The following is a 14,547-nucleotide window of genomic DNA, read 5'->3' as shown; positions in this document are numbered from 1 at the left end:
TGCTCCCGAGGCATCCGGAGGGTCCTGCTGGCACCTTCCTCTGGGCCAGCGTTCACCCCCTTTGTTGGGACCCTCGGTGGGTCCCAGGCAGTGAGACTGGAGAAAGAAGGCATGAGGGTCTAGGGAGGGGAGGGGGCCTTACTCCCAGAGGCTCGGGGAAGGGGGACGGCGGTGGATACCACAGGGGTCGGGGTGCCCAGGAGGCAACCTCAGCCGGGGTAAGTCCAGACTGTACCCTTGGGCCCTCTCCTGTCGGTTGGTGAGCAGGCAGGGATGGGGGGGGCACTTCACGAAACCCCATCTCTGCCCCCACGGCAGGCAATGGAGTGAGTTCTTCTCTAGGGGGTTCCCAGGCCCCCTCCTCTACCTGCACCTGCTTCTCTGCTGGGTTTGGGGCCCTTGGGGGGGAGGGATGGGTGCTGGGGGCTGAGAGGACACCAGAAGGAGTCTGGCGAGCCTGGGGGGAGGGTGGCAGCCTGGGTGGGGTGGCAGCGGACGGGGACCTTGTGGGTTTGGGCTGCACCTACTTGTTTTGTGTCATTATTTATTATTGTGTGCTGGGGACTGAGTCACCCCCCCACGCCCACCCCTCAGCTCCGGGAGGCTGTCCCAGCCCAGCTCCAGGTGGCCAGCTGGGTTACAGGAAGAAGGTGCAGTGGTCAGTGCACACACCCCGCCCCGAATTCTCCACTGCACACTCAGAACACAGACAGCCGGAGGCAGGGTTTGGGGTCACCGACGGGGACAACGCTGTGCCTTACGGGCAGTCAGGCTGGGCCATGGCAGCCTGTCCTGCTTCACCAAGCCTAACGGCACTCAAGTCACTGCTGGTCCTGGGACCTCCCTGACCTGCTGACCCTGCCTGGGGATGGGGGCCCTGGAGCCAGTGGCCGGAAGTTAAAGGGCAGTAGGGTGGGCCCGACTCTGAGACAGGGAGTCCGGGTCCCCTCCTGCCCCTAGAGCTCTGCCAGCGGGCTGGGCATTTCCCCTCAGCCCCCTGCCCTCAGGCCCGCGCAGGCCACACCCCCAGACCCGTGGTCCCCTCCTGGTGACTCAGCCTTTGGCCGTGTGCCTGCCCCTCCCGCCGGGCCCAGTGGCCCTGACAGGAAGGGCTGTGCTGCGGGGCAGGGGTGTGTCTCCTGTCCCCTGCTGCCCGCCCTGGTGCCACCTCAGGAATGTGGATCTGGAGCACAGTACCCGCTTGTTTATTAGCACAAGCAGGACGTAGGGCCCAGTCGGAGGAGCCTGTCCCACTTACCGGGGACCACGGAGTCTGAGACACAGGAAAACAGGATGCCGTTGCTGTGGCGTCAGCAGCCTTCATTCACTGAGAGCCACTGGTGTGATTTCCTTCGTGCCTCAGAACGAAGCGGTGGCGCAGATGGGGAAACTGAGGCACACAGGTCTCCCTCGATAAGCTCCTTTGCTCAGTAGGGAAGCATCTGTCCTGATGGCCCGCCTCTCCTCTTCCTCCCCTTCTCTGTCTCCCCTTCCTTTCATTTCCTCTTTCTCCTTTTTCTGGCCACACCTGGGGGTGCTCAGGGTTTACTCTGGGCTCTGTGCTCAGGGATCACTACTGGCAGTGGGATCGTAAGGGGTGCTGGGGATCGAACTTGGGCCAGTCACATGCAAGGCAAGCACCCTGCCCGCTGTAGTATCTCTCTACCCACTCCTGACGTCGTTTCCATGACCTCACATGGCATCTCCTGAGATCTAACCCTTCCAGGGTTCAGAAAACAGCTGGGGACCCCTTCTCCATACATGCAAAGGAAATAACAATGTGGAACAATGATGAGCCCTTGGCCATGGATCAGAAAACTGCATGGCACACCTGTGTGGTGGTGGTGGGGGGTGACAGAGGGACAGTGGTGAAGGGTCTTGAGCTCTTCGGAGGTGGCAGATGGAATTATTTTGTACATCAACGTCATGAACTTTAACACTATTGTAACCGTGTTACCTAAACTATAATTTTAAATTATTGAAGCAGGGGGTGGAGGAAGCATGTGTTATTGAAAAAAAAATAAACAAAACAAAAACCCTCTAGGTATGCAAAGGAAACCAGTTTGATTAAAATGTGATGGCTGGGGCTGAAGCGATAGTACAGCAGGTAGGGCGTTTTCCTTGTACATGGCCGACCCAGGTTCCAGCCCCAGCATTCCATATGGTCCCCTGAGCACCGCCAGGAGTAATTCCTGAGTGCAGAGCCAGGAGAAACCCCTGAGCATTGCTGGGTGTGACCCCAAAAAGCAATAGATAAATAAATAAATAAACAAAAATGCGATGGCTATGTGGGATCTGGAGCAATTTATGTGTGTCTTTAGTTATACCTTTAAGGACAGAGTATAAGAACCATCGTGATTTCAGAATAGCTTTGAAGGAAGACAGTAAAAGTAAGTAAAGTAAAGGCCCTCCCGTTGATCTTCGATTTGCTTGAGCGGGCCCAGTAACGTCTCCATTGGAGACTTTGTTGTTACTGTGTCTGGCATATCGAATACTCTCGGTAGCTTGCCGGGCTCTCCGAGAGGGGCGGAGGAATCGAACTCGGGTCGGCCATGTTGACTGCGTGCAAGGCAAACGCCCTACCTCTGTGCTATCACTCCAGCTCAGCAGTTACTTTGGTTACTTCGTGATAGCTTTCCTTGGGGACAGCTTTCGCTATAATCATCTTTGAAGGAAGACAGTATTTTGTTAAAAGAGGCACTGGGAGATGGAACCGCCTTGGTTGGAGGCGATATTAACTCTTAGCTGAAGGGCCATGAGAATAAACATGGGGGGTCATGGTCAAGAGCCCAGGGCAGAAAAAACAGGGGTCGGTGTGGCTGTGGACATGATAGGGCCCACTGGCCGAGCCATGGCTTAGAGGAAGGGCACTGATCCCAACGCTGGACGAAAGAGGAGGAACAAACTTTCTGAAAAGCGGGACTCTGCACTGTCAGCTGGAGGGGACAGGAAGTGACAGCAGGACTTGATCCAGTGATGAGAGGGAGGACTGTGATGGAGCCACGACATACCTCAGCCCTTTCCACTCTTGGGGACCAGAGCAGTTGGGGATGGGGCCACTCAGCGGGTGTTCATGCCCCGGATTGCCAGGCCTGTTTTCCCGAAACCCGATCTTCCGGGCAGCTGTCCCCAGGCCAGTGGGATATGGATGCGGTGGGAAAAACAGTCTGTCCACCGTACCCCAGTCTCCCGGAGGACAGGAGTGGGTGGGGAGTGATAGGGGCTCTTTGTGTCCCAGGAAAGGGCCAGAAACCACCTAGGAGGCCGAGTGACCACTCCCAGCCTTATTCCTTCCCCACTCAGGGCTTGAGGGGGCACGTGCAGACCCGTATTTGCATCTGTGCAGCCTGACAGGGTTTAGATCTGGTCACCGCCAGTCCCAAGTGTCTCTCCAGCATCCCTGAGACGGGGACGCCATGAACTCCATGGATGGGCCATAGCAGGGAGATAGCGTAGCAGGGAGGGCGTTTGCCTGGCATGCGGTGGATCCGGATTGGATCCCCAGCATCCCATATGGTCCACCGAGCACCACCAGGTGTAACATCTGAGTGCAGAGCCAGGAGTAACCCCTGAGCACCACTGGGTGTGTCCCTTCCCTCCCCTCTGCCCCCCCCCCCCAAAATAAATAGGAACCCCATGGAAGCTGTGAGTTTCCTACACAGGCCAAGACTGCAGCCGTCAGTCACCAACACTGGTGTTACCCGCTGTGATCATCCTTGACCTTGTGTGTGAGCAGGTTCCCAGCAGATTGGACTGGCCACCGAGAAGCCTTTGTGAAGGGACTAAGGGCCAACAAGCCCTGGGTGGAATGAAGGGACAGTCATTGGCATTACTGTCGTCCCCCATTTAGCCTAGACTCATGGGGACAAGAACCCATTACTGGAACTCTGCCTCCTGGAAGGGAAGCGACCCAGGGTCAGGGACGGGACTCTTTTTGGACACTGACCTTGTACGTGCCTTCAGGGTCAGGTGAATGAGACCAGTTGTAGTTACTGATTGTTGATGTCAAGAGAGGGGTGCGGCAGGGTGATACCATTTCACCGAAACTCTTCAGTGCCACCCTCGAGAACATCATGCGACGACTGGAATGGGAAGGAATGGGAGTGAAGATAGATGGTCGGCAACTACACCACCTCCGCTTTGCTGATGACATTGTTTTAATAACACCAAACATCAGCCAAGCGGCACAAATGCTGGCCGACACTGACCGTGAGTGTGGAAAGGTAGGACTACAGCTGAATATTACAAGACAATGTTTATGAGAAACAGCCTCGTTCCTGAAGCCCCATTCGCTCTCAACGGAACGACCATCTCCGAATGCAACAGCTATGTGTACCTAGGTCGAGAGGTCAACATGACAAATGACCTGGCACCTGAGCTGCGCAGGAGGAAGAGAGCGGCTTGGAACGCCTTCAAGAACGTCGAAGAAATAGCTAAGAGGATGAAGAACCTCCGGCTCCGGGCACATCTCTTTGATTCCACTGTTCTTCCTGCATTAACATATGCCTCAGAGACCTGGGCCCTACGCAAACAAGATGAGAACGCCATTCAGGTCTCCCAAAGAAGAATAGAAAGAGCTATGCTTGGAATATCACGTTTCACTCAAATGAGAGAAAGAATCCGGAGTTCGAACATCCGTCGACGATCAAGGATCAGGGACGCTGTCTCATTTGCCAAGGTGTCGAAAATCAGATGGGCTGGTCACGTAATGAGATTTAAAGACGACCACTGGACTAGAGCTGTTACTGACTGGATTCCACGGGATGTCAAAAGACCGCATGGCCGCCCACCTACCAGATGGTCAGACTTCTTCGTCAAGATCATGAACGATCGGTTTGAGGCCCTTCATGTTCCCGGAGCGAACAGATGCCATTGGGCTACACTAGCACGCGACAGGGACAAATGGAGACGTTACTGGCGCCCGCTCGAGCAAATCGACGACTAACGGGAAGTTAAGTGATTAAGTGATTAAGTGATTAAGTGACCTTGTACGTGCAGGGACCTGGATTGGTCCTGGCATCCACGACACCATGAGCAATGTTGGGTGTCACACCGGTGGCCCCATACAGCTCCTGGTGTAACCCATATAAAGAGGAAGGGGCTTCCTGGTAGAAGGGGCGCGGGGGGCCTTCTAGCGGGGATCTCAGCTGATCACGTGTCCACGTGTCCAGGAGGTGAATTCCATCCTCTTGGAAGCTACAGGGCAGAGCAGGGCTGGGAGGGGAATATCCAACGCACATCCTGTGTTGTGTCTGCTCAGCGCACTGGGTGACGAGAGCAAGACACATCTATTCCTGGAGGCTCAGAGAGGTGGGTCCCCTGGGCTCCCTCTCCGGGGTGCCTCCCACGGGCCTGCCTGCTGCGTGCTGGTGCGTGGAGGGGGCCGTGGGGGAGAAGGGAAGAGAGGTGTCCGGTCTCTCTTCTCAGAAAGGCAGTGATAGCATCTTCAGGGCCCACCCTCTGACCTCATCTAATCCGATTACTCCCCAAGGCCCCGCCCCAGGACTGCCCTCCAGGGGCTGGTGCCTTTGCTCACACGTGTGGGGAAGGGCGTGCTGAGCGCTCAGCCCAGACAGCTCCCTGGGGCGCCGTACCCACTGCACGGCAGCATCACCATCCTTCAGTGGAACTGCTGCCTCCTGCTCTGACTCTCCTGCGGGACTTTTTACTCCGCAGAGGCCTGGACCAGGGCTGCTGTTGAGTTGTATGTGCTCAATAAAATTCTCAGGAAATCCTCCCATCTCTTGGCCTTGGCTGGAACAAAACTACGTTAGCGCGGCAGTGGGAGGCGGCAGTGGGATCTGCTGCATCAGAGACTGGGATGCAGGCTAGGGAAGACTGATTAGTACAGCACGGGGCAACAGAGTTAATTAGGGATTGAATGGATTCAGTTTGCTTAGTAGACACAAGTTCTTCCAAGTGATTCTTGGCGCCGAGGTGAGAAGGAGCAGAGTAACCCTGGAAGCTGGAGGTGCCCCGTGGGCCACGCTGGGTGGGCCTTTGCTGGGTGTTCGTGCATTGGGGTGAGTCAGAGCAGGCCCAGGTCTCCCAGGACACCGGACGCCCCTTTTGCAACAGGCTCCGAGGAACAGCCCTGGGCCCTGTATCTCTTCCTTGTGTGGTTGGTTTTTCGTTTGTTTATTCTGTGCCACACCTGACAGTGTTCAGGACTTGCTCCTGGTTCTGTGCTCAGGGCTAACTCCTGGTGGGCTCAGGGGACCACAGAGGGTGTCAGGAATGGAACCCAGGTCAGCCACTGCAAAGCAAATGCCCTCCCTGCTGGTACTATCTCTCCGTCCCTGGGCTGGTTCTTCTTAAACATTTTAAATCCCGGCCGGCTTCACCTGGGGTGGTCTTACTGCCTCTCCCCTTTTCAATGCCTAGTGACAAGGAGCCTGGCTTTGACCCCTGACCTGCCCGGTTTGAATCCTGACTCTGCCATTCACTTGCTGTGTGACCTTGCATGACTTACTTAACTTCTCTGGGGGCACCGCTTTCCTTATTTGTGAAGTGAGGATCACTGGGAATATTCCAGAAGCTGTAGGATGCACAGCAAGGCAGCTGTCCCGCCACCTGGTGATTCTCCCCACTGTCCTCTCCCTTCTTTTCTCCATCCAGCCCCTCGGGGTGGACTCCTTCCTCTGCCCACAATCCTACAAGGGCTTGTTGGTTGGCTTAGAAGCTGACGGGGGTTCCTTCGGGGTCTGTGGAGGCCCCCGTCCACTCCACGGGGCTCTTAGGTAAGGGGCTCAGAGCTGTTCTCCCCTCGGCTTCCCTGGGACCCCGCATCTCAGCTCAGCCTCCCTGCCCCGCACTGTGACCCTGGGCGCTTCTCCTTTTTCTTCACACACGGCAAATGGGGACGCTCCTGCAACTCGGAGATGGATGGGGCCGGCCTATCCACTCTGCCCAGCCTCCTGCTGGCTTCTCTTTAATATGCATTTGCTGACACGCAGAAGCACACTCCTGGAGTGTGGGAAAGCTTGCTGTGGGACGGAGACGGCGCTCAAAGCGTCTGGCCGTCTCCAGCCGAGTCGGCCCTCACTCCTGGGGCTGCAGGAATTCCGAACGAGGAGGGAGCTGCTTCACCGCGGGCTTGAAGTCACGGCTCCAGGCCCCTGGCTCCAGGGGGACGGTTGAGGGGAGAGAGCAGGCCCCGTAACCTGAACCACGCGGCTCCCCCAGGCCCTGTGCAATAAGATCCTTTCCATCCTCGGGGTAGTGGGTGGGGTTCCTGTTTGTGCCAAGGAGGAAAGTGAGGCTCAGAGGAGTTGAGTAAGCTGTCTGTGGTCACACAGCAAGTGAGTAGATCAAGGGTTCAAGTTTGCCTTCTTGGGGCAGACTGAGGGAAAAGTGGAAAGTTTTCACTTCCTGAGAGGAGCGCAGTGGCTTACGTGGGGCCCTGGACAGAGAGCTTGAAGACGAATCTCCCAAGCAAGTTCACGGGGGCTGGGGGGTGATCTTCGGCCACCAGGTCAATGACTCAGTGCAAGGCATGAGGAGCCCCCAGAGCCAGAGTAAGCCTGGCCGAGCTCGGGGGGGGGGGGACTCCCAGAGTTGCACCCAGCAACGCTCCAAGGACCACACAGCCCTGGGATCAAACCTGGGTTGGGTGTCTGCAAGGCAGACCAGCTCCCGGCCCCCACAGAAAGCACTGAGTCCGTGAGAACTCGGAAGCCTCGGCTTGAGAACAGACCGAAATGCCACCAAGGGCCCAGGGGTCTAAGAGCAAACAAGGCAGTTCCCACCACCCGCAGATGCTGCGGGCTCCGGGAGAGGGTCTGAGGGGCCGGGGCTCTTAGAAGCTCTCAGAAGCTGAGCTTGGAAGGAGCCAGTGCGGAACGGAGATCTCCATCCTCCACGGAGACACCCCTACCTGCCGCCCCCCAGAGGGGCGCAGGTAAGGAGCTGGGTGGGGCAGGGTAGGGGGGTGGCAGGGCCCAGCCCAGTGGCTCCTGCCAGGCCAGCCGGCCGACCTCCTCCGCTGGGTAATGTGATCAGCCCGATTGGGGAAGAACAAAGAGGCCAGCCCCCTCTGCCTCCTTGAGCCCAGGAATGCAGCTGGGGCCAGGCCGCGGCCAATCAGGAATGCAGGCCGGAGCGAGGCGAATGCAGTTTGCACAGCGAGGCTTTCATGCATTGATGGGAGCGGGCCCACAAAGGCGCTGACATGCCCCCGCGCTGGCAGCTTTGATATCCCAGCCCCGGGGGCGAGCCGCGCATCCACAAGCTGTCTGGCCCCCGCGGCCTCGCTGTGGCCCTCGAGGTGGCGGCGGGGGGCGCAGCCGAGTGTCCAAGCCTGTCCCCGGCCCTTCCCACCCCGCCACCCTCCCAGGGAGGGACAGACGCTCCAGACAGCTCCAGGAACGGCCTGCAGCCCCCTCTCCAGGGAGAGGAGCACTGCTAGAGGGAGTCTTCAGCTTCCTCAAGCTCCTCATCTCCTCCCCTCGCCCTCAGCTCAGCCACCGGTGCCCGGGGCTAGCCGGGCCATGTGGGGTCCTGGGGCCTGCCCTTCTCTGCCCTCCCAATTATCCCCTGCCCCCTCCCCTCCCCTCCCCCCTGCGCTCCCTGCCTTTCTGGGTGTCAGGAGTGGCAGAATCACTCAGCTGAGCAGCCCCAGCAAACTCCCAGTGCGGGAGATCCCAGGAAGGAGGTGCTGCGTGTTCCTGCTCTCAGGCAGGGTGAGCAGAGAGGGGCGGGCAGGGCCACCAAGTCAAGGACTGGGGTGCTCTGCTCCCTGGCCTGATGCCCCATGAGACAACAGCAGGGCCCAGGAGTGAACCCCCACACCACCATCCCTGTGGGGCCCGTGGCTTGGAGACGCCTGCTGGCTCTGAGGTGAGGATGCAGGTGCAGGTGTGGCAAAGGACAAGCTTTGTGCCTCTGGGCTCTGCTGCTGCCGCGGGCCACACCCACAAAGCCCCCACTGCCTCTCGGGGGCATCACTCTGCACAGTTTTGTATTAAAGTGGAATATAGGAGCCGGAGAGATAGTACAGTGTGTAGGGTGCTTGCCTTGCATGTGATCAACCCGGATTGGGTTCCCGGCATCCCATATAGTCCCTGGAGCATTGCTAGGAGTGATCCTTGAGTGCAGAGCCAAGAATAAGCCTCGAACACAAACACAGCCGGGTATGACCCCCAAAAGATCACTTGATCACTTGACTTTCCGTTAATCGTCGATTTGCTCCAGCGGGCGCCAGCAACGTCTCCATTTGTCCCTGTCGCGTGCTAGTGTAGCCCAATGGCGTCTGTTCGCTCTGGGAACATGGTAAGGTAAAGGTAAAGGCCCTCCCGTTGATCGTCGATTTGCTCGAGCGGGCCCAGTAACGTCTCCATTGGAGACTTTGTTGTTACTGTGTCTGGCATATCGAATACTCTCGGGAACATGAAGAGCCTCAAACCAATCGTTCATGATCTTGACGAAGAAGTCTGACCATCTGGTAGGTGGGCGGCCACACGGTCTTTTGACATCCCGTGGAATCCAATCAGTAACAGCTCTAGTCCAACGGTCGTCTTTAAATCTCATTACGTGACCAGTCCGTCTGATTTTTGACATCTTGGCAAGTGAGACAGCATCCCTGATTCTTGATCGTCGACGGATGTTGGAACTCCGGATTCTTTCTCTCATTTGAGTGAAACGTGATATTCCAAGCATGGCTCTTTCAATTCCTCTTTGGGATTCCTCTTTTGGGAGACCCCCAAAAGAAAACAAAACAAAACAAAACAAAAAAAGCAAACAGAAAGAGAAACCATTCTTTGGGGTGGGGGTGGGGTTCTTCAGCGGTGCTAAGCAGGGTGTAGGCCCCTCCTGGTGATTCCCCCATGAGGGGCCAGGGATACGCTGCTACTCAGGCCTTATGGAGGTGCTCAGGGGACACACCCAGTGGTGTTCAGGGAACTGTGTGGTAGCAGGGATCAAACTGGGGCAACTGTGTGCACAGACATGCCCCCTACCCTACCCTGTGTTAGCTCTCCCTCAGCAGGAGCTATTCTGGAGCTCTGAGAGTCCATTTCAGGGTTCTGTGACACGAATCAATGGAAATCAAACAAATTCTGTTTTTGGTTTGTGTTTTACGTTTTATGTTTTAACCCAGCGATGCTCAGGGGTCACTCCTGGCTCTGCGGTCAGGAATTATTCGAGGGAATAATGGGAATAATGGGAATAATGCTCGAGGGACCAGATGGGATGTCAGGGATTGAACCTGGGTTGGCCTCATGCAAGGCCAAGTTTATCGCTTCAGTCCCTCGAACAAATTATTTTTTAAAAATTAGTCAATTTTAATATATGTATTTTCGGAATTCTGGCAGTGGCTGGGCTCAGGGGTTACTCCATAGATGACGACTGACTTTGAACGAGGACACTTGCTGTATGCAGGGCAAGTGTCCTAATCTTTGTCCTACCTCTCTGCACTTGCCCCTTCTCATAAAATCCACTTCCTTCCTGTACCAACTTGTGGAACTCCCTGGGGACCGACCATGTTCTTTACTTTCAAAGCACAGTATGCTGGGACTGGAAAGATAGTATGCTGGGCAAGGTGCTTGTTCTGCATGTCACAGACCTGGGTTAAATCCCTGGCATCCCATTTGGCCCCCTGAGCACCACCAGAGGTGATTCCTGAGTGCAGAGTACAGGTTATTCCAGTAACCCCTGAGCAGCACTGGGTGTGGTCCAAAAGCCAAAAGTAGATCAATTTTAAAAATATAGTTTTTAAAGTGCCACACACCCTGCTGTGTCACCCCAGATGACACCGGGGCTCAAACTCAGAGTCTCACTCTTGCAAAGACATTATTTTGGCCATCGATCCATCTCCCAGCCACCCCACACAAATTCCTTACATTCCAAAATCACTTGACAACTCTGCAATAGAAACGTTCCTCATCTCCTCACACCTTTTCCTTGGAATCATCACTTTTGCAGCAATCAACGTAGGCTTCTTTCTTGATTCAGCAACAGGAAAGCTTGGTGTCCTTTGTCACTGCCAGGGACGGAGGGAGGGAACCAAAAATCTAAAATTGCAGTCTTGGCCAGGCCACGCATCTGAGGTTTGGCCATGGCACCGGAAACCAGAGGAGTTATTCTCAGCACTGCTGCCCGTCCAGGCTGAAGGAGAAGGGGCGGGGGCTCCAGCGCCCAGAGGACAGTTCAGCTTTGATAAAGGACTAAAGGGGGAGTAGCCAGGGCGGAAGTAGGCCTTGACATGAGGACACGGTAGAGGAGAGGGAGGTCACCAACTTGGCCATATCACCGCTCTGTAAGATTTCCTTCTTGGGAGAAAGAAATACTAACTTGGCTGTATTGTTACCATACACAATATCATATAAAGTATCTATCATCTATCTATCTATCTATCTATCTATTTGCCTTTGGCTTGAAGACCATACCCCGCAGGATCTTACCCACACCCCTTCCAGACATGCTCAAAGAACCATGAATTGCTGGGGTCAGACCTGGGCCTTCCGCCTACAAACATGTGCCCCAGCCCTTTGAGTCATCTCCCAGATTCATTTTCCTATTTCTCATTCATTTGTTTGGGTTTGGGGGCCACGCCCAGCGGTGTCTGGGGACCTTGTGGTGTGGGGGATGGGACCCAGGGCTCCCATATGCAATGCCTGTGCTCCGATAGTGCATTGAACTAGTTCCCGGTTCTTTTTTTTTTTTTTTTTCATGTTTGTAGGGATGACCGCGTGGCCGCCCACCTACCAGATGGTCAGACTTCTTCGTCAAGATCATGAACGATCGGTTTGAGGCCCTTCATGTTCCCGGAGCGAACAGAAGCCATTGGGCTACACTAGCACGCGACAGGGACAAATGGAGACGTTACTGGCGCCCGCTCGAGCAAATTGACGACTAACGGGAAGTTAAGTGATTTAAGTGATTTTGTAGGGATCATTCCCAGAGGTACTTGAGGAATGGGGTGGGGTGGGGAAGGTGAGCTTGGGATTGAACCCAGGTCTTGACTTGTACCATTATTCAATCTGAAGACTGAATTCATTGAAGAGAGAATAGAAAGATTCATGTTCAGTAGGTCAACCACATGTGGAATAAAGAGATAAAACACCTGGGGCTAGGATGATAGTATAGCGGGGAGGGTGCTTGCCTTGTGCCTGGCCTAGCCGGGTTCATTCCTGGCACCCCACATGGTTCTCCTGAGCCCCCACAGGAGAGATTCCGGAGTGCAGAGCCAGGAATAAACCCTGAGCACCATTGGGTGTGACCCCAAAACAAAAGAAAGCAAGCAAACATTTAAAACATTTTAAAAACATTTAAAAGCAAGCAAATATTTAAAAAAATATTAAACAACCTACACATGGTCCATATGGGAAACAGGTGGTATTTATTTGTTATTTTTATTTGTTTACTTATTTCTGAGAGGGGATTTTATTCACACACGGCAGGGGTCAGGGTTTACTCCTGGCTCCGCACTCAGGGGTCACTCCTGGCAGGACTTGGGACCATATGGGGTGCCAGAATAGTATCTGGTCAGCTTCTGTGTGAGGCAGGCGCCCTACCTGTGATTCGGTATGACCTCTCTGGCCCCAGGTGGGTGATGCTTAGAGCCCGTCTAGACTCCAGAGCCTGTCCAGCCCTGCTGCAGGAAGGGTGGTGGGGAGGCCACCAGGGGCTCCGAGGGATGGACAGAGTGACTTGACTTTCCTATACTCCACCTGCATGTGTGGAGGACCTGGGCGCCGTGTGGGAGGCCAAGAATGGGTTAAGGGGCTGTCTTGGCTGAGGGGGACAGGCCTGGGTCTCCTGGAACATGAAAGGACTCAGTGGCTTGCATGGTAATGAGAAGTGAAGAGGCTCAGGTCCGAATCAATTAGAGTCTCTCTCTGAAATGGAAACCAGGTTCCTGGCCCCGCAACCCCCTTTCCTCATCCTGCTCCTGGAATCCCAGAGGGAAGGAAAGAACAGTTTGGCTTTGGAGCTGCTGCCAGAGGGGGTCACAGCTGCTTGCTCGTGGGGGCACTAGGGTCTGCCAGCCTGGGGTCCACTGATGCCCACCCCCCAGCAGCCAGGATGCTCAAGTGACTCCAGAGGGATAGGCAGAAGCCGAGGGACTTAATTAAGTGGCTGTAGGACTCCCTCTTTTCCACCCCACTCAGCCCCAAATACCTGAGATTCTCCCCTGAATTTACAGCATTCAGACTTGCCATGTCCAGCCCACCTAATATGGTCTTGATTCTTTTACTTTTTCCATTCTCCTTTTTCTGGGTTTCCCTAGTCTCTTTCCCATAAACTCTCCACTTGACTCACCCTGGACCTGGACCTGGATCCACCCTCCTTTTTCTTTCTCTTTTTTTTTTTTTTGGCCACATGCAGTGATGCTCAAGGCTAGCTCTTAACTCTGCACTCAGGAATCATGGAACCACTCCTGGTGGGTGCTCAGGATTTCATATGGGATGTCAGGGATCAAACCCGGCTGGGCCACATGCAAGGCAAACACCCTACTTGCTGTGTTATGGCTCTACCCCTGCCCCCCGCCTCCCTCTGTGCTTTTTGGGTCATGCCTGGCCATGCTCAGGGGTTACTCCTGGTCCTGCACTCAGGAATTACTCCTGGTGGTGCTCAGGGGACCATATGGGATGACAAGGATCAAACCAGGGTTGGCCATGTGAAAGGCCAGCGCCTGAGCCACTGTCATGTCACTCTGGCCTCGCCTCCTACTCTATCCAGTCTCTCCAGACCCGACATGTGCTGTGAGCATTCACCCCCTCGATTTCCAGCTCTGTGACCTGACAGCTGTTAGGGCGGGTTTCTTTTCCAATCTTGGTGGCTCTCTTTTTCCATCACATCAAATGGGGGATATCAGGCTGGAGAGATAGCACAGAGGTTAAGGTGCTCGCCCTGCATGCAGCTGACCTCCATTTAATCCCCAGCACCACCAGGAGTGATCTCTGAGCACAGAGCCAGGAGTAAACCCTGCTAGGTATCTCCCCAACTCTCCGCCAATTATTATTATTAGTAGTAGTATTTTTGCTTTTTGTGTCACACCCGGAGATGCACAGGGGTTACTCCTGGCTCATGCACTCAGGAATTACTCCTGGCAGTGCTCAGGGGACCCTATGGGATGCTTGGAATCGAACCCGGCTCGGCCGCGTGCAAAGCAAACCCCCTACCCGCTGTGCTATCACTCCAGCCTAGCGATAGCACAGCGGTAGGGCGTTTGCCTTGCACGCAGCCAACATGGCCGACCTGAGTTCGATTCCTCCGCCCCTCTCGGAGAGCCCGGCAAGCTACCGAGAGTATCTCGCCCGCATGGCACAAAGCCTGGCAAGCTCCCCGAGACGTATTCGATATGCCAGACACAGTAACAACAAAGTCTCCAATGGAGACGTTACTGGGCCCGCTCGAGCAAATCGATGATCAACGGGAGGGCCTTACTTTACTTTTGCTTTTTGGGTCACACCCAGCGATGCACAGGGGTTACTCCTGGCTCATGCACTCAGGAATTACTCCTGGCAGTGCTTGGGGGACCATATGGGATGCTGGGAATCGAACATGGGTTGATCCTACCCACTGTGCTATCGTTCCTGCCCTCCC

Source organism: Sorex fumeus, unplaced genomic scaffold (genome assembly GCF_029834395.1).
Source record: "Sorex fumeus unplaced genomic scaffold, SorFum_2.1 ptg000169l, whole genome shotgun sequence".
Classification (NCBI taxonomy): Eukaryota; Metazoa; Chordata; class Mammalia; order Eulipotyphla; family Soricidae; genus Sorex; species Sorex fumeus.
Note: the sequence above shows the minus strand (reverse complement) of the source record.